Raw genomic sequence first — 19391 nt, forward strand, 5'->3', positions numbered from 1 at the left:
TATGGGTGGGGGGAAAGGGGGGGGGGGGGGGTGCTAGGATGAAATTTGAAAAAAAATAGGCAGGACAGGAGTTTTGAGTTAAAAAAAAAAAAAGGCATGATGAGACACTTGCAAAAAAGTCAGGATGACAATTTATGTAAAAAAAGTCAGGATAAACTAAGAAAAAAAAGCAGGACCGGATAAAGTGAAAAATAAAAAGGCAGGACAGAGATTAAAACTAAAAAAAAATGCAGGACAAGATTTTTCATCCTAGCCCCCCCCCCCCCCCCCCCCCCCATAAAAATAAAAATCAAATGGTAGCTCCCTAACATTTTACAAATATAACTAGACAGATGCATCCTGATACCTCTGCACGCAGAATACATATGTATAGTATGTGATTCTAGTACTGTCAACGGTACAGAACATTTTCTTTTTTTCCATTGCAATGAATAAAGACGATAGAATGTCTATGTTGTCTAAAATTGCTAAATTGCAAAAGTTACTGACAGGGCTTTCAATAATGGCTAAAGTCATCACAAAATTATTTTGCTATCTAAGAGCATAAAACGTGTGTACATTTAGAATATATCATCTTTTAAATGCGTATATCTTAAAAAGTCAAATGTAGCACATGAAGTTGACTATAGTCCTTAAGCGTGATAAGATATGTATTATGCTAATGTTTTTAAATTGGAAAGGTAGCAATGTTGATACGAAACTCTACTAGTACTGCCAAGCTTATGTTTGTAATGTTCATGTAACCCCGATTTAAACTTCTCATGGGCGGATCCAGCCATTTTAAATAGGGGGGTTCATGACCCACGACAAAAAAAGGGGGGGGGTCCAACTACATGTCCCAATTCAAATGCATTGATCGTCCAAAAAAAGGGGGTTTAAACCTTGGATCCACCACTGCTTCTCTTCTCTTCTATTCTATTCTATTTATTCGATAGGACACATTTCCACACATTTAAAACTTGACGGTGACACCGTCAAGTTTTAAATGTGTCTAATGTAATTTAATTTTGTTTTAATCTTTAATGAGGTCTTAAATTATTGATGTTATTGCATTTGTCTATCGGTTGTCCTTAATTTGCACACAGCAACAGTTAAAATAAAAATAAGAATGGTTATGAATAAAGGAGGAATAAAGGTAAAACAATAAGACTGCCAAAATCATCCGTGAACTAATATAAAAAAAAAAGGGCATTGAAAATTTGGCGGGAAATCATTCTCTCTAAATTTTTCATACATTTAACATTTGCACCTTTTTTCTTACAAAAACTTTTAAAAAAATAACAAGGATTTTATTAGATTTTTAAATAGAACTTTGTGTAATAACATTATGAAAATATATAAAAGTAGGGGTTAGCGGGCAAAATATTTTGGGAAAGTACATAAAAAAAACCCAGAGGATTCCGAATATCTTGCAAAAATCCTAAAAACAACATGAATAAACATCCTAAGACGCTTAAAAAACGTTTTACTCACTTACAAACGATTTTTATGAATTAATGTATAAATACGAATAAGCATAGAGTATTACATGGTATTCATTTGTTCCGCTCTTTAACGAATGGCCAGTTTAGGTGCATGTATAATGAACCTATCTGGTTTTCCAGATTTTTGTATACTAGTATACATAATTGTTTATTTATGATTACGATAAAATAGCTTGTGTTTGTATCATAATATGTTTACTGTCTCAGACGCGAGATGTGGTAATGTTGTTATAATTTTTACTACAAGCTTTAACTTGAGTTTTCATCGCAGATAAAGATCAGTAATTTTACATTTACAATGATTCGTTCGTTCATTAGAAACTATATTATCTCTGACATATATCAATACAATAACTAGTAATCGACTTGTCAATTGGTTTTACATTTTACATCATCTGAAAGGTGTATGCACTACACCACTCCTTTATTCAGCTACACAAGAAAGATCCCATGTGGTTTGATTCTTCAACTGCCCGGAAACGTTTAATATTAAATGATATCCGTGTTATAAAATGAATGAAAGCTAGTGTATATATGAGTGGTTTACTATTTTCGACTTTAAAACTCTTTCCATTAAACAACCATCTAGTATGATGCATAATACATGTAATACTGTGCTAGCTATCAAACACATACAAAACAAAAGCGTAAGAAAACTAACTATTATTTACGGTATTAAACTTTTTTCAGAGAAATTTTATCTATATAGTATCATGGTAAAACAGCATAATTACTTTTTGGTATGTTTTATAGTAATTGGTCTAGATCTGATGTGTGACATGGCACAGTATTTAAAAAAAAATGAACAGAACGACTGATGAAGATATTACATGTAAAGAATAAATATATGACGACATGTTTTTTTTTCATAACTATTACTTTTATGTATGCACGTTTTTTAAAATTAGTGTTATAAAATAGTTATTCTAAGTTAAATGTTGTTGGGTTTGTTTTTTTTTGCGTAGATTTAACATAACAAATCACTGCATTGTGTGCAAAGTGGCGCAAAAGCATTACAATAAAGCGGTCGTAAGGATTTACAGGCTACCCGTAGGTCTTTAACAATGAGAAAAAAAATATCACATACTATACTCATGGTCGATTCAACAAAACTTAATCTTCTTTTCTGTATTTTGAAAATATATATATTGAATAAAATTAAGGGATATCGAGATGAAAAATATGATCGAATGGAGCTATAGATTGTTTAAAAATAATTTAGATTTAAAAACTCGTTGGAAACGCTTTACTTCATTCAAAAAACAAATGCATACATTTTACGAACTGGACTCGACGATCTTTCAAATCGTTCCCTCAAGATACTATGTTGTTCCCACAAGATAAATATCTCGTTTCCTAAAGATGATAATTATGTCGTTCCCTCAAGATGTTATGTTGTTCCCCCAAGATAGTCATCTTGTTCCCTCAAGATGATATGTCGTTCCCTCAAGAGATCATGTCGTTCCTTCAAGATATTATGTCTTTCCCTCAAGAAACGATGTTTCCCCTCAAGATGATATGTCGTTCCCTCAAGATGCTATGTTGTTCCCTCAAGATAGTTATCTCGTTCCCTCAACATAGCAATATCAATACAATGTTAAAACTATGTTGAGGGAACAACATAGTATTTTGAGGAAACGACATAATAACTTGAGGGAACGACATAACATCTTGAGGGAACAACATAGTATCTTGAGGGAACGACATAGCATCTTGAGGGAACAACATAACATCTTGAAGGAACGACATAGTATCTTGAGGGAACGACATAACATCTTGAGGGAACAACATATTATCTTAAGGGAACGACATAGCATCTTGAGGGAACACCATAACACCTTGAAGGAACGACATAGTATCTTGAGGGAATGACATAATATCTTGAGGAAACGACATATTATCTTGAGGGAACGAGATAACTATCTTGTGGGAACGACATAGTATCTTAAGTGAACGACATAGCATCTTGAGGGAACGAGATAGCTATCTTGTGGGAAGGACATATCATCTTGAAGTAAGTTTAGGTAATTTTTTTTAACATTATACTTTTGTAAACTCCATGGTATATAATGCTACTTTGATAAAATATAATCTCCAAAGTCATGAAATAGTAAATACAGAAATGGTTTGATCCTTTTGGTAATTCGGTATTTTACAGATAAATGCATGGATTCAATTTTACAGTCAACATTACGCTTTCAAAATGACAGCAGAAATCACTATTCCGTTGAAGCCTTTGCGATTTTTTTTTTTATTTTCAAGCGTCATAAGTTTATTTGTCTCTATAGATTTGACCACAATGTTTATCTAGAAACAATATTTAACTTATTAAAACTGCAAGTATTCTGCATGTATGATTTATTTCTCATGCCATAGTTTATTAATTTAGAAATATTTACATAGCCATGCAGTAGTGAACAGACAATTTGTGTAGTAATCAATCCTCCTGAGAAAATAAAATGACCAACGATTGCATGATAGTTATTAAGTAATGTACGAGATAACTATTAAATGACCGCAAAATCTGAAGTTTATCCCAACAAATTCCCATCTGCTAATTCCTCAATGTCTTGTTTCATGATTTACATGAACGATCAGATTCAGTATAATTATTTCCGGAGTTACTAACATGACTAACATGTTTAACCCCGCCACATTATTTATGTGTGTGCCTGTCCCAAGTCAGGAGCCTGTAATTCAGTGGTTGTCGTTTGTTTATGTGTTACATATTTGTTTTCATTAATTTTTTGACATAAATAAGGCCGTTAGTTTTCTCGTTTGAATTGTTTTACATTGTCTTATCGGGGCCTTTTATAGCTGACTATGCGGTATGGGCTTTGTTCATTGTTGAAGGCCGTACGGTGACCTATAGTTGTTAATGTTTGTGTCATTTTGGTATTTTGTGGATAGTTGTGTCATTGGTAATCATACCACATCTTCTTTTTTATATTCTCACTAAACATGCTCAGTATACAATATATGTTATTTCAATTGAACACAACACTACTGCACAAAAACAAATACAAAATAAAACCGCGAAGAGCCTTAGGCCGCCATCATCGTCATTGTATTTAACTAAAATATTTAAGTTATAATATGAAATCTACTTCAACATAATATGCTACGAAATGAGGCCTGTATGGTTTATTGCTTAGGGCTACGTAACGTTTTCCCTTGACCCAAAATTATCCAGTTATGCAGGGTTCTGTTCGAAGAATGAAACCAAAGTACTGAAATACTGAAAATCGGATGACCGCAAGTTCTTGTGAATGGTCCGAGAAGCACTTGTCTCAGAAAAAACCCCATATCTATACCTGAAAATGAGGTTTTATGTGCAGATATAATTTTTTTCTTGGACAAGTTCGTGCGTAGATAAATTGATGACAGGGAATTCATCCTCACCGTAATGACTATTATATTGAAGTACGTGATACAAATCCGTATAATTACTCAGGTATATTATTGTTATATAGTATATTAATACTTGTATATTACAGTTACGTGTATTTTCATTGTATATCATTATATTCTTCTATATTAATAATAGTGCAGTGCTAGTGCATGGTTGAGTTATCGTTGCTTAAGATTGCAAACGTTCTTGAGATATTCTACCGCATGCGTGTGCATATTTATTTTGAATGATTTTTCACTAAATGTTTATACGTATAACAAAACATTTTAATATTATTAATTTATCTTTTCAAAAAAAGTATGTGATGAGTAATGGATTTTTAACAAGCGATAAGGAATATAAGTTTGCACTTGATGATGTCTTCATCATGTTTATAGATCGGTTCAAAAAACCAAAACGAATATTACGTAATGGAAATCTAGGCGATAGCAATACACCGGAATGCCCTCATCCGCTGTAAAAATTGATAATTTACAACACCTGGCATTCTTGACCTTGAAATACATTTTAAAGAAACTAATTATTATATCTATACACACAGAAATACAAAAGTAGCTGTCAATCACAGCATGTATTCCGAGGATTTATTATAGGTGAAGCAATACGGCAAATAAGAAATATAAGTGGCCATAACAAATCAATAAACGAAATAACTAATGTCAAAGTGAAATTATTAGATAGGGGTTATTATAACGTCTAAATATGTGAAATAAAATTGAGAATGGAAATGGGGAATGTGTCAAAGAGATAACTACCCGACAAAATAAAAAAACAACAGCAGAATGTCACCAACAGGTCTTCAATGTAGCGAGAAATTACCGCACCCGGAGGCGTCCTTCAGCTGGCCCCTAAACAAATATATGCTAGTTCTGTGATAATGAACGCCATACTAATTTCCAAATTGTACACAAGAAACTAAAATTAAAATAATACAAGACTAACAAAGGCCAGAGGCTCTTGACTTGGGACAGGCGCAAAAATGCGGCGGGGTTAAACATGTTTGTATTTATATTGATGCTTTTTATCAATTGACGTAGTGAATTATTACAACAAAACAAATCGAAACAAAAAAAAAACATTCGGTTTTAATGATCTTTAAAAACTAAATATAACCCATATACATGTATACGTAAGATTAAGAAAAGTAAGTACTAAGTAAGTAAATTTTGTTTAGGGTCGGCTTATATATACACAATAACAGACAAAACATGAGCTCTGACTACTGATGCTAAATTTGGTTGATTATGATATAGGGAATTACTGAAGCAGGACCGGAGCGGGCCCCCTCTTAGGCAGTCAGTGGGCCCCGGCTTGTGAAAAATTCTGGATCTGCCACTGATCAATGGTATAGTGTTTCATGTATACAAACCTTTGGATATGGTAATTAGGTGCAAATGTCAAAATAATCGGATTTATAGCATCTATGACTAGCATCAGTGGAAATACTACATTAGAATAATAGAGATTAATTAGTTTGACAAATAGCTAATGCATTTACAAGTCGACTGTGGTTTAACCGCATTAAAAATAAATACTGGCATCTGATTTGTTTCAGATACTTCTGATATTATCAAGCAAGTGATAATATGAACCCATAATTGATATTTGAATTTATCAACTATTATATATCATGTAGCAAGAAATTTTAACCTATTCCAGCGGCCCATTTCTGTCACTCATTGCATAGTAAGTGCCCCCTCTCCACCCCCGAGTAAACTTAAAGCATATCTTACGATATCATTTTATTAATGATTTTATATTAGACATTGACTATTCATTTTTTGTGGAGGTGGAGGCGGCAAGAACTTTTTAAATAATTATTGTGGGTTCCCATTGAAAATAACAGGATTTAAAAACAAAAATGTTCATATTGAGATAAAAATCGAATGTCGAAAAAAATGATAGTCCGAGAATCAAAAATTCCTTAACCATTGTTAACACGCATGATAGTAACTACTTTCACAACGAGAGGATTTCCCTCAATAATCGTGGTTAATCCTTTAATAACAGATAGAAATATTAATATACCTATTCCAATCAAAATGTACAAATGCATTAATTATTTTGTTTATATAAAAGCTTTAAGAAGTAGGCACTTCACATCGGTGTTAATATTTACGCACCCAGCGGCAAGTTGTCATAAATCACGCACTGTGAAGCTGGGGTTATAAAACGATTTTTTTTGGCACAGACATTTTATGAAGATAATATGGTATTCAAAATTAAAACTATGATTAATCTAATTGATCGATGTGTGCAGCCGATATGTTTTATTACTAGATGCTTCGTTCACTCTGCATTGTCATAAAAGGAAAATTAACATAGTTTACTCAGACCTAATAGGCCTCAAAAGAATTTTCTACTTTTTGCGTGATACTTTTTTTATTGCATAATTGATAGGCATGGGAGATACTTTTATTAAGTACAAAATTGCGTTAAAAAAAGCAACAGCAACCTATATTTTTTTTTTACTAAAACATACTACAATTTTCTTTAATACGGTTTCGTTCTTAAAATCAACATCCAAAGGCTCGAGAGAGAAAAAAGGCTACTATTGTACACGTTTATGACTGAGAAAATAAAATAGTTTGTCTTGTCTTGTCGTTTTATGGGAAAATCAATTGTTTGCCCCCCCCCCCCCCCGAAAATGAAATGGTTGCTGCCTAAGACATATACTAAAAAAAATGGCGATGGTCAGTTTATTTTGCTGTTGAGCATAGTTTACAAAGTCATTGCATATCGGTTTTCTTTAATAAAATAAAATAAATATATTTGGGCTAGTGAACAGGATAAAGAAGAAAAAACGGATTACTTTTGAAAAGTCACAAAATACATTCTCATGTTGTACCGTTGTACCACTGTCCCAGGTTAGGGGAGGATTATGATCCCGCGAACATGATTACCCCCCCCCCCATTATGTATGTATGTGCCTGTTCCATGTCAGGAGCCTGTAATTCAATGGTTGTCGTTTTTTATGGGTTACATATTTGTTTTTATGAATTATGACATGTGAGAAGCAAAATGTATGTTTAACACGCATATTCATTAGAATATTTTTTGTATGGAGCGCGAGAGGGTCAAAAAGCGGAATTGAGTATTGTGTTATTCAAAATCAATTTCTCGACCATGCTTTCAGGGCATCACTTAAGTATTGGCAGGCACACCAGCAGCTGCCCTTAGTCAATGCACTACTGTTGTGGCCACAAAAAACTTGTCCCGTGTTGACGTAAAGCGAATGTAGCGCTCCTCCCTTGACGATGGTTGTTTTTGGTCTACGACATATTGACCTATCCAGTGCTGTTGCAATTTGTTGATAACTGTTTTTTAGTCTATAAACTGTTGACTTATGCACATTAAATCGATCCACTACGTCAGTAACACTCATGCAAGCATCAACCATTCCAAGAGCCATCTGACGGTCATTTTCGGAGAGGCCTGGTTGACGCCCCATGCAATTTTTTTCAAACGTTTATGTGTTTTTCTTACCAATGGTGTGTTTCTGAACGTTAGTGCAAAAACAAATTAAATTTCGTCTTAAAAGTACAGGTACAGAAGGTAAAACATCAATTACACGCGCAAAGCTAAAATGGCGCAAAATCAATCACCTGGAAAAAGTACGACTGCTTAAAAATACAGGTAATATTAAGGATTATATCAATGATGTTTATTAAAAAAAAATCCAGAAACAACCAAAAAATTTTTTAAAAAAAAGTGTTGCTAAACTTTTTTGGCTCAGTATAGGTTAATTTAATTATTTAGGAATTGTTTAATCATGTCATTGTTTTAATGTCATTTACAATGATTATTTTATTTGACGACACATTTGTTCTGCTATTTTACACACGATTATCTCTGCCTTTGCCTTTACTTGTATAGATTTATTTGAAATAGAAAAGCATGTATTTCATAATCATAAATGATAAATTTATAGAAACCACCATTGCAGAGTGCTGGAATGTGACAAGAGATCAATGCCACCAAAAATTACAATTATAGATCACCACACAGCCTTCAACAATGAGTAAAATCAATGTCCATAATCAGCTATAAATATTACAAAACAACAATGCAAATATAGAACAATTCAAACTAGAAAATTTCAAATAGCCCTCAGTAGAAATGATCCGAAATAGTGCGATACACAGATTATCAGTTTTGTGCATACATAATTATATTGACTGAAAAGATTCACATTATGACTGACTAAATTATGCTATTACTAGATAGTAATATCTATTAAACCGATTATCTTTACTTTTCCACCTTAAGGATGAACTACTGTATTAAGTTCATGGTTAATCATGAAGAGACATAAAAAAAGAAATATCATTTTTTTTTTGTTATCTGTTAGAAGTCAAGCCTACTAAAATGGTACAGCCTCGGTGGTTTAGTATTCTTATAGAATATTTTGCATTATAATTGAATATAAAATTTATGAAAAATTTATATGTGTTTACATGCATACGTATGTGTTTAAGTCGACTTCTGCGGGTGTCTGGGACATTCTTAATACAATGTATCTTGATATACAAAAAGCAACATGGATTTCAACCAATATTTTGTCTTTTCATAATTAATATCGAAGTTTAATTCGGTTATGTTACAAATATAGCATATACCATACCACATCAAGAAGGGGGAAAACATTACAACTACGATGACAAAACAACTAAAAGCAACACGGTAGGGAGGAATAACACATATTGGTGTGTATGTTCATTGGACATACTGTACTTGCTAAGGCAGTATTATATACTTGCAATTATTTTAGTCAGCTACAGCTATTTAGTGGACAACAAACTCCTGTTTTGACACATCAAGTAATGAATGAGCAAGATAAATAAAATAACATGTTTAATGTTTGAATTATAATTTTTGCAAGGTGGAACGTTGCCTCCAGTATTGTATATTCAAGCGGACAACTGCTGGCGGGAAAACAAAAATAAATATGTTTTATCGTTTTGCGAGTTACTGGTGCACATGAAAGTATTTCAAGAGGTAGACATTTGATATCTTATAGCCCACAGTAATCATACTACTGTTAGATAATAGAATTCCTATCTAAAAAAATTCAGGGAATACAATCATGACAATGGACACACGTATTTTTATGCCCCACCTACGATAGTAGAGGGGCATTATGTTTTCTGGTCTGTGCGTCCGTTCGTCCGTTCGTATGTTCGTCCGTCCGTTCGTTCGTCTGTCCCGCTTCAGGTTAAAGTTTTTGGTCAAGGTAGTTTTTGATGAAGTTGAAGTCCAATCAACTTCAAACTTAGTACACATGTTCCCTATGATATATTCTTTCTAATTTTAATGCCAAATTAGAGTTTTTATCCCAATGTCACGGTCCACTGAACATAGAAAATGAAAGTGCGAGTGGGGCATTCGTGTACTGAGGACACATTCTTGTTCCTACTGAATTGATCGGTGATTCCTCCTACCATTTTTATAAGGGTCGTATCATTATGTATTAACATGAATAACTGTATCCAAATGAACATGATGAATAAGATATAATAAAGCGAGAAAATATACCGACGGAGAATCATAATGAAAAGTCGATTAAAATAAATCATCTCAATATTCAACAGTAAAACAACTAAGACAAACCATTACATAAAAATATAAAGTAACTCCAATACCACCGGAAAACTAGGTTAACAGCTCCTCGAGGGACACCCGTCGTATTTTTAGACTAACTGAATTCATGATATGGAACACCGTCCCTGAAATAATGTATCAAGTGTAATATATAAATACTCCACATACATCCACTATCATGACTGTCGCAATATTGCTTCAGAGAAATGTCAAAACAATTAGCAAAAGAATGCACATACAAGAATCGTAATGCGGACAGTTTTAAAATATAAATCAATATAAAATTTGATAGAATTTTTTATGAAAATATTTTTTTTTGCAGGTTCACCTTTCTTTTCTGTATGTTGGACACACACATGAGAATATTGACGCCGGTTTTCAGCAAAATAGTAGATTCCCTCCGTCGAAATGACGCAGAAAAAATCCCTGAGCTTTTGGATCTCTTACCAAATCCAAGCAACTTAATTTGGCAATACGATATTAGGAACTGGCTTCAACCATTTATTGCTGATGTACGGAAACATATCAAGCCATTACATTATAGATTTACAATGGATGAAGTATCTAATAAGATTCAACTGTGTTATAAATCCAATCATGCGGGGCCTTGGAAGATTTCAACAAGTGGAATGTTCATGTTTAACGATAAAGGTGAAGTAGAATTGCCAAAGGGTGTACCAAAAGTATCCACGCCAGTTTTTGACAAAATATTTATCGAAAAAAATGAAAGTGGAATTAATGACTGGAAATGTCTCTTCACGGATCAAATGTCAAACGCGTTGTCTTTGCTTGCTAATATCACTGAAAAAACTAAATATTTATCTTCTTTTCAAATTAAATATTTTTCATTTGAGCAAAACATCTGGACGTTTTATTAGCAAACTCAACTCGAAATCGGTAATTGACTACTTTATAATATTTATTTGTTTTTCTTTAATCATCAACTAACAACATTTAAGGTCGAAATCAATCGTTGTTTTTTTATGTATTTTCAGGTAATACGAAGAACATGACAACTAGACGCACCATATATAGCTCATATCTATATGGCTATATATGTCAAAAGAAACAGATATTTTATTCTATAATACAGGAACTAATAGAACTCATTTTCTTTTTTGATTTGATTTGTTATATACATGAGGTATCATATTTGTTGTGGCTATTTTAACCAGCAGTTGAACAACATATGGTTTCAACAGCAACAGTACAATTATGTTTTATTCAAAATAATGTGCATGCTTTAATATGTAATTTTCAAGAGTTTAAATTTTCTACTTGTGCTGTACTGACATTCAACAGTTTGTAATTATGTTTTCTCTTGACAAAACATTGATTTCTATCTCGTTTACTTTCCTTTAATTTGATGGATACACGAATACGTGGTAGCGTGATCACCCCGAGTGCGAGAGGTCGTAGTTTGGAACCCGGCTGGATGAAAACGGAGACTTTAGAATTTGTATTTGTTGCTTCTCCGCTTAGCACGCAGCATGAAGGAGTTTGATCAAAGGATTGATTGGCTCGAAGTGATAATGCTATGTCCGTTTCGGTGGACCGTTATCTTATGAACAACGTGACGGTTGTCACATGTGAAGCAGTATTTTCTTCCCTTTCGGAGTTGCCGAGATCACCCCAAGCTTTTGGTGGGATGCGTGTTGCTTGTAGGTTTTAATTTCTTTGACGTTAAAAAAAACTTTCTTCCTCACTATTGTTTGTCTTTTCTTTTGTAGCCATGGCGTTAGTTTACTTTCGATTTATGAGTTTGAATGTCCCTCTGGTATCTTTTACTCCTCCTTTATGAATAAGCTTGTTGAAAATCCGACTCTGCGTGTGGTTCAAGTGAAAAGTAAAGTTATTTTTCATGTTACATTAACTTGTTCTTGTCCTGAATATGCATATTTATTTCCCACTGGACAGTGCGAATCACCAAGATTCATCTTTTATTTCGTATTTGAATGTTTCAAAGTCATTTAAAGTCTTGCACATGTACATTAGTTAGTGTTAATTATGACCTTCAAATCAAAGGCCCGCTATCTAACTTTGCAAAAAGAATTTAAAGCAGTATTTTCATTAGCTTGACTTGTTTGCAATATAAAAAAAAATCAGTCGAAAAGTGCATTGAGAATCACACTGCTTTTCCAAGCTTCACCTGATAAATGTTCGTCATTTATATATTCAAGATTGACATTTTTAGACGGAAAGTAAATCTTTGCAAAATGCTGTAGAAATGGATAAATACACATAATGGGGACATTTCCCCATTCCATGTATATTTTTTATTTCTTCGACATAGAAAATGACCAATTACACAGCTTGTTTTAAAGATTATTTTCATGTGGGGAAATTTCCCCAATATTGTTAAGTGTTCACGTATGTGTTGTCTTCCTGTATGGATGTTTTCCCACTACTTGTAATTTAATGGGGAAATTTCCCCATTTCGTATTCTTTTATCACCATATTGAAAGTCATATTTAATTTGGGGATATTTCCCCACTTTATTCATGATGTTAATTACAGTTACTTACACATACTTCTCAAACTTATAATTTGAAGAAAAGTTGGGATATTTCCCCAGTCTGAAGGTCTGTTTTCTGGGGATATTTCCCCAGTCTAAAGGTCATTTTATTCCGGGGATATTTCCCCATTTTCATTTATTTTTAAATTCATTATGATAATAGATGAGGAAAAATTTCAATGAGTTTCATCATTCTTTGTTGCTGCATGAATATAAAGTTAACATCAGGTGTAATTCTGGATAAATTTTCACTAATTTTTAGCAACTGAATCGCCTCGCTTCTTCAAATAAAGATGTTTTTTTACAATAAACGTTGACAATCTTTTTGTTTACCGAATTTGAAACCACACTAAAAAGAGAATAAAATAGATTTTCTCTTTTTCAAATAGAACGCATTTTAAGTAATGTTTTATGGAAGCCATTGTTTGAAATTTTTATATGGCCTGGGCCGTGATATTCGAATTTTATCCTGAGCATTAGCGAGGGATAAAATTAACGAATAGGACAAATACGGCCATTAAAAAACTAAAGCGAGAGAAAATATGCTGTGTTTGTTGCTGTTCTCTTTTACTCCCCGTTAGATAAAACTCAAGCATTCTAATAAATAAATAGCTTGTATGGGTTATTTCGTGAATAGCCGCTAGAAAACAAATCTGTTTAATTCTTTTTCTCCTACAATTCAACATTTGCCATTTTAATTTACATGTTTTTTTTGTAAGCTACCGTCAAATCCAAAGTTGACATTTCAACTACGGAGCCGCTATGTTCTTGCTGAAATCAGTAAAATAATGAAAACAACACGTTGATATACTGAACGACTTTAAAAACGCAAGACTCATTTTGTTGATTTTTTTTAACAAATCATGTTTGATTCTCTTACAACTACTTTTCATAATTCTTTCTTTTTACAAAAAATCAAAATCTGCCTAACCTGTGGTTATTGATCATACTGAATTTTTGAAGTCGCACGAATTTCTTCAAGCGAAATTTCGGACCCAGGAAAGATTTTCAGTTTTTTTTTGCTTTGTGAAACAGTTCTTTCAAACCGTTACCTCACTTAAATCACTTTAAAATGTTGCATCTCCATATTGCCAAGACTGAGAAATAAAGAACTGAATTAGCCCTTAAGAATAATGCAAACATGAGTACATAAACGAGCTGCAACCATACTGTATGACTTCAGAAACTCGTCTTACTGTCCTTCCAGAAACGATACAAGTAGACAAGATTTGTTGCTGACCATCAATGAACAGATTAACGTGTAGTGACAATGAAACGTCAACAGAATTTGATTACGCATCGTCATTTGCCAGACACGTTTGCGACCGCAACGTCAACTGCTATTCAAATTGCCGAGTGCCATTGTGTGCAGATTCATGCCATAAATGTTTCCGATCAACCGAATTGCCATGAATCGACCGAGGAAAAACCTTTAAAGCCCTCAAGTTCCAACCGCATAATTCCAATAACCAATTAATGGGTTGAACAAATGCAAAATCAGAAAGTGTAAAACAGAACCAAAAACTTGTCAGACAGAATTTGTTGACCTTTCTGAAAATCATTTTGGCGTTTGTAACAGGCAATTATTGCTTTTCACGGTGACACATTCATTCAAAAATAACAAAAAAATAATCTAGTGTTGCGTTTCTAAAGTCGGTCAGTATATATGGGAATAATACAATACAATAAAAAAGTAAACAAAAACCTACCTCGAAATCAATTTTAATACAGTATTATACGAATTTGAATGGTTCATATAACAGAAATCTTTGAACTCTAGCGTTTACATTTGTATGACGTCATGTTTTGAAATGACTTAAATGCGCCAAAATCAGTAATAGACTTTCGCGGAATCTTGATTTATTTTGATTTCGTTGATTTCTTCGAGCTCTAGTACATTACTTCTTTTTATTATGCATCCGAATAAGAATACAAGTTATTTTCTTTTATTAAATGCAATTTTTAAAACAATAAAATGGGAAAAGGATTTGTAAAAAGGTTCCAGTACATGTGGATTAACATGGGAAGTGTTTTGTACCAACCAGTATTATGTATATCTCTGAGTCGATATATCGAAAATGGTATCACGGTGTTGTTTACAAAGCGAATTGCATCTAACAAATTAGAATTTAAATTTTCTTTTATCTTAGTATACCTTAGATCATCTTCAGCTTAACAAGAGAGTTCATGTATTATATTGATTATTCAAACAATGTAAAGAATTCATTAAACATGACGTTTGCTTTAGTTTATTTGTTTGGTGTTCATAGCATATTGAAATATTAACCAATAACTTTTTATTAGTGCGTGTATTACGACAGATTAATATTTTTACAAAACTATCAATCTTACTATAATTGTGAAAGCATTATTTGAATTCACTGAATTAATTCCAATAATCATTATATTGTGTGTATTAGATAAGAGCAAACAATTATATTTTACAGTATGAGATAAGGATCATTAAAAGTTAATAATTATACCAGACTCAGTAAACACACTGTTTTTGAATATTTGATAAGCTTACCTTTTTTTATTTCTTTTTCTTTGCAGTCAAGGTTTGAGGATGTAAGTAACGAAGATTTACCTTAATCCTATCACAATCATGTGTTTTTTTTAAATGTTAATGTATGAAAAATGAAACTTCTATCTCATATCAATTAGTTGTCCTTGAGACTAAACACAATAGTCATGTCGTTAGATATTGCAATATGTCTTGTTGAAGTTAACGTTAGTTCTTTTATTATCTTAAAGTACAGCGCAAATTATCCGGTGATACTTATATATAAATTAGTAGTTTGATGTGTGTAAAACACATATTTAGATAAACGCAAACACATAACTTAAAGTTCAAATAAAACAAAACCAAAAGCAATTTGACATGCTGATAGATTTGTTTGCGGTCGTATAAAACATTACAGAGAAAATGATATTGTTCGCCAGATAATTGATGTAACAGACTATAATGTATAAAAGTAATGAGGGAACATACAATTATTCCTCTTATATAAAAAAAAAGATGTCAAAGTAAAAATTTGGTTGTTCCACTTGTATACATTTGTTGTTATTTACAAAGAAAATGAAACACTGTTTTATCTGGCGTGCATGAATATGAGGTCAAATGTTTTGTTTTATTTTACTACAATTGTAGATGACTGTTTAAAAGATCATTGGTTTATTTTGATATCACAAAAGTCAGACGAAAGGCTACATGCATGCAACAGAAGGTTCATCAATTGCATGCAGTTTTAATTTAAAACCGTGTCTCTTAAATATTGTGCCGAACCGTATGGAATTTGTAAATGTATATTGGTTTTTGTAATGAAAAAAAGATATTTGATCGATCATGTATAGCATAAGAGAAACATTGCTTCACAATAGTAGCGAGAAATATGTTTGATTATTTTTATTCGCATTAGCTATTTTTATTGCCCTTTGATATACATCTATATCTCTTCTTTAAAGTAATGCAGATAAACAACAATATTTGTATAGTATAATTCTAACCATTTTTACGGGTGTTTTATTTATCTTTTTAAGTGTGTGCACTAACAGTAATTGTAATTTGTAAGTATTTGCTCATTTAAAATGTTTTTTTAAGCGAGTCCTTATTCATTTCACTGCCAACCAGTTACCGTCTGAAATTTGCACTATTTGAACATGACCACTCTATGTAATTCTATTATTTTCGTATTTTCATCGAATAGTTTAGATAATTCTGCCTATATGTACTCTATGCGTGCGACGGACTTGTGATCGATTATGATCTGCAGAATACTAAACATTATGAAATAGTACTTCAACATACTGATACAATTTAGACTTGTGGTCATCCTATTCTTTGACCAATCATGCCCATCTTTTTATTTCTGAGTCATAACCAATAATCACAAACAAAAAGTACAAACTGATTCTATTTTATCAATTATGAATTGTTACTACAGCTATACAGTAGTTCAAATTGCTATGTTTTGATTTTGTATTGAAATTTCTACTGTATGTGTTAAGGTAAACACTCATTCATTTGAACTAATTGTTATTTAGATAATTGGATTATCAAGGTTTCAAACGTATATAAAAAAGTGTCATGTAAGCAAAAGGTCAAGAATGTAATGGTTTATATATATAAAAAAAAATGAAATTTGCTACAACTAAGGATATTGAAAGTAAGATATTACATGTATAGTTCTACGAATTGATTATATAAGATGGCATTCCTTGGTTCAAATAAGGGTTGAGTAAGGTACATACTTGATTAAAGTATGGTTCGGACTCGATCCGCGTTTGATTCTGACTTGACATGTTAAACTTGAGTGTGAGTCACATTCTATAAAATATATAAGAACTTGTCAAGTAAAAATCAGATATAAATTCAGACTGTTAAATATGAACTATTTATACGTCGAGTAAAATTAAGTTAATTAACGTCTCTTTAACAATTTGCTAACAAAATGCATGCATGCTAATGTAAGACTGTTCCTGACGTCGTAAATACAATCAGCTTCCCTTTCATGAATGTGACCTTCTGAAAAATACAATTAAAAATGGAAATTGGGAATGTGTCAAAGAGACAACAATAGTTATCAAAGGTACCAGGATTATATTTTTGTAAGCCAGACGCGCATTTCGTCTACATAAGACTCGTCAGTGACGCTCATATCAAAATATTCATAAAGCCAAAGAAGTACAAAGTTGAAGAGCATTGAGGATCCAAAATTCCAAAAAGTTTTGCCAAATTCGGCTAAGGTAATCTATGCCTGGGATAAGGAAATCCTTAGTTTTTCGAAAAATTCAAAGTTTTGTAAACAGGGAATTTATAAAAATGACACCCGTTCATGAAACAGACAACAGCAGAAAGTCACAAATAGGTCTTCAATAGAGCGAAAAATTCCCACACCCGAAGACTATTTACCGGATTAGTTATAACATGAGGAACACAACGGGTGCCACATGTGGCGCAGCATCTGCTTACCCTTTCGGAGCACCTCTGATCACCACTAGTTTTTAGTGGGGTTCGTGTTGCTTATTCTTTAGTTGCCTATGTTGTGTCGTATGTACTATCGTTTGTCTTTTTGTCTTTTTCATTTTTAGCCATGACGTTGGTACTTTATTTTCGATTTATGAATTTGACTGTTCCTCTTTTACTGGATTGTAGTAATGTATTATATTTATAAAACGGATCGTTCATACCTTTGTTTTTAACTTGCGCATTACAAAACTCCATGTGCGTTTATCATTTTACTTCTGTTTAGGTTTGAATTAGTTGTCTCTGTATATTTTGAAAATGAGTGTCAAGAACTCGTTGGAAGTATTTGATAAATTGCATGCTTATATTGGTGATTTTGAATCTGTTCAAAGTTTTGATTTTTCTACCCTGTATACCACATTGCCTCACATTCTCATTAAGAAAAAATTCACACACCTAATTAAATGGGCATTGAAAAATTCAGAATGTGAATATATATGTTCAAACTCTTTAAGGTCATTTTTGAGTAGCAATAAACAAAAAAACTATGTTAATTGGACATGCTTTGATACTATATATGCCCTTGAATTTTTACTAGATAACATTTTTGTTCGCTTTGGGAATTCCGTATATCGTCAGATTATCGGAATTCCAATGGGGACTAACTGTGCACCACTTATTGCGGACCTGTTTTTGTATTGTTATGAGTTACAATTTATGACAAAAATAAGCAAAGACCCATCGAAACAACATCTGATACACAAATTTAATAATACTTTTAGATATTTGGATGATATTTTGGTTCTCAATATTGACGACTTCAGTATGTATATTAATGAAATTTATCCTGTTGAACTTACTTGAAATAAAGCTAATACTAACAATGACCACTGCCCTTTTCTCGATCTTGATATATGTATTACTAATGGAAAGCTGAATACTAAAATTTATGATAAAAGGGATGATTTTTCATTTCCTATCGTTAATTATCCGTTTTTAGATGGTGACGTTCCCTTGTCACCACCTTACGGTGTTTATATATCTCAACTTGTACGATTCGCTCGTGTATGTAACAATGTTTTAGATTTTAAATAGAGAAATTTATGTATTACTGAAAAATTATTACACCAGGGTTTTCGATATCACAAACTAGTCAAAACATTTACTAAATTTTATCATCGGTATAAAGACATCATTCGTAAATATAGCTCAACATGCAGACTTCTAATACGTTCAGGTATTTCACATCCAATTTTTTTATGGAAATATTCTTTATAAAGCACAAAGGTGTCAGTATTCACCTCAGAAACTTACAAAACCTTTGAATAGACTTATTAAAAAGGGATATAATTACGATACTGTTGTCAAGTCATTAAAGATTGCGTATTTTGGCGTAAATATTGAGTAACTGAT

General features: G+C 32.4%; 1 protein-coding gene across 1 annotated transcript in view; it reads left to right on the plus strand.

Moving 5' to 3' along the window:
* The window catches only part of LOC139486250 (transcription intermediary factor 1-beta-like), a 73466-nt gene that overhangs the window by 15413 nt on the left and 38662 nt on the right, over positions 1-19391 (plus strand). The gene's annotated exons all lie outside the window — the stretch shown is intronic.

The sequence above is a fragment of the Mytilus edulis genome, chromosome 8, assembly GCF_963676685.1.
Source record: "Mytilus edulis chromosome 8, xbMytEdul2.2, whole genome shotgun sequence".
Classification (NCBI taxonomy): Eukaryota; Metazoa; Mollusca; class Bivalvia; order Mytilida; family Mytilidae; genus Mytilus; species Mytilus edulis.